We start from the raw sequence: 2500 nt of genomic DNA, 5'->3' as shown, positions 1-2500 counted from the left end.
CAGTTGAGAAGAGAAGAAATAGGATAGGAGAGCAAGCCCGTGCCCAGTCATACCCTGCCCCATTTAAGCCCACGTCACCAGCACAGAAACAGACACACACACCCCTTGACACCTGTTGCCAAACACTGTACGCAGACAAGATATAAAGTTGGTGGATTCAAACTTAGACAAGTTCAACGTGTCCCCTTAATAGAGAAGATTAGGGCTGAGAGCATAGCTCTCCTTTATAACACCGCAAAAAAGAAGACATGTATGCAGACCAGCAAATCTACTCAATGCACTGTCATACATGCCCTTTCACTCACGCTCTCCCCCATATTCCCTCTTCACTGTATATCAACCTCTCTCTCCTTTCTCTCTAGCGCTTTCTTTTCTCTATTCCTTTTCCCTCCCTGCCCTTTTTCTATGCGACTCGTGTAGTTTCTGATTGTTATTCCGTTCTGCTTGGAGCAGGGAGCTTTGGTAATGAAGGGAATGACACTGAGCAATGAAGCCCTGGCGTCGGACAGAAAATGTAATTTAAAGCCCTGCTCTCGCTCGCGGAGGCCAAGACTGAGGATGATATTGAGAGGGCCTCGCCAGGGTCCTGACAGATGTCTCATCAGCATGCATAGGTGGCCGCGCAAATGCCTGATTCCCCACCTCGCGGCACGTCACCAAGCAGGTGAAGGAGGGGAAAAAGACGCAGGGAGAGAGAGAGAGAGAGAGAGAGAGAGAGAGAGAGAGAGAGAGAGAGAGAGAGAGAGAGAGAGAGAGAGAGAGAGAGAGAGAGAGAGAGACAGAGACAAAGACAGAGACAGAGACAGAGACAGAGACAGAGACAGAGACAGAGGGAAAGATTGAGAGATGGCAGGAAGAAGAGAAGGAAGGAGAAAGAGCAAGAGAAAGGGAGAAAGAGCAAGAGAAAGGGAGAAAGAGCAAGAGAGAGTAAGATGGGGATAGACATAGAGATAGAGATAGAGAGAGACAGAAGGGGAGGGGGAGAGAGAGAGAGAGAGAGAGAGAGAGAGAGAGAGAGAGAGAGAGAGAGAGAGAGAGAGAGAGAGAGAGAGAGAGAGAGAGAGAGAGAGAGAGAGAGAGAGAGGCAATCAGCTGATCCTCACTCACCGTAAGGGAAAACTCAGGGAGGCACTGCAGTGCGATGACAAACTGCCGATTGCTGATAAGGAGGCATTCTATGCAACTGCAACAACCTTGCTCCCTCCATCAAATCAAAGAGACTTTTTTTAGTGCACAGCTCAGCGCACATACACACTCAAACTCAAAAAATCATACACACATACACAAGCAAACACACACACACACACACACAAACACAAACACACACACACAAACGCACACGCACACGCACACGCACACGCACACGCACACACACTAGCAAACACAAACTCACACACACTAGGGGTCGACCGATAGAGGTTTTTAATGGCTGATGCGATACCGATTTTTTTCCCCATCACCCTTGGCCGATACCCGATTTCCGATACCCGATACTTGGGGCCAATATGGGTTTAAAAAAAAAAAAAAAAAAAGGTTAAAAAATTACTCAGGTCTCAAGTTAAAAAATAAACATTCCTTTAACATTATCAAATTGAGGTAGAACTTGTAACATTTAAACACCCACTCTAACAATCAAGTAATGTCTAACAATCAAGTAATAAAAAAATGTCTTCGTGTCTTGGTGCTTTCTAAAAAAAACCCTGAATGACATAAAATGATAAATATTGCGTATCGGCCAAAACCACACGCCTATCGGCCGATACGATACACTTAAAACATGCAAATATATCGGTCTATCCTTAACACACACACACACACACACACACACACACACACACACACACACACACGCACGCACGCACGCACACACACACACACACACACACACACACACACACACACACCAAGAGACACAGCGGGCCCATCAAACATTGTGTGCGGCAGTCTGACACAGGTGAGCCCATCAGCGCGTGAAAAAGCATCTCATTGCAGATGCATAGTGGAAACGAGCCCTTCATGTTCACTTCCAGCCTGGCCTTGCAGCGGGAGCTGCAGTGTCAAACTGCGTTGGGGAAGCAGGCTGGTTATTATTTATGTTATCAGGGTTTTTTATGTTTAGAAAGTGGATGCTGTGCACATTGCACAATGTGATTATTGTAAAATAAAAGCAGGTGCACCCTGAGGTGTGTGTGTGTGTGTGTGTGTGTGTGTGTGTGTGTGTGTGTGTGTGTGTGTGTGTGTGTGTGTGTGTGTGTGTGTGTGTGTGTGTGTGTGTGTGTGTGTGTGTGTGTGTGTGCGTGTGCGTGCATATGTGTGTGTGTGTGTGTGTGTGTGTGTGTGTGTGCGCGCGTGTGTAAGAAGATAAAGGGTACGGCAGCAACTGGTCTTGGTGCTTGGCGGCTGCCAGCAATCACAGCAGGTCCGCGGCCAGAAGATAAACGGCTTCCTCTGAATAACAATATCAATCATCCGCCGAGCAGCGCCCAATGCCTGTCTAGCC

General features: G+C 47.2%; 1 protein-coding gene across 1 annotated transcript in view; it reads right to left on the bottom strand.

Annotated features, from left to right (window-relative positions):
* The window catches only part of LOC134459672 (protein diaphanous homolog 3-like), a 414535-nt gene that overhangs the window by 276671 nt on the left and 135364 nt on the right, over positions 1-2500 (bottom strand). The gene's annotated exons all lie outside the window — the stretch shown is intronic.

Source organism: Engraulis encrasicolus, chromosome 12 (genome assembly GCF_034702125.1).
Source record: "Engraulis encrasicolus isolate BLACKSEA-1 chromosome 12, IST_EnEncr_1.0, whole genome shotgun sequence".
In the NCBI taxonomy this organism is placed as follows: Eukaryota; Metazoa; Chordata; class Actinopteri; order Clupeiformes; family Engraulidae; genus Engraulis; species Engraulis encrasicolus.
This window is presented reverse-complemented; position numbering and strand designations above follow the sequence as displayed.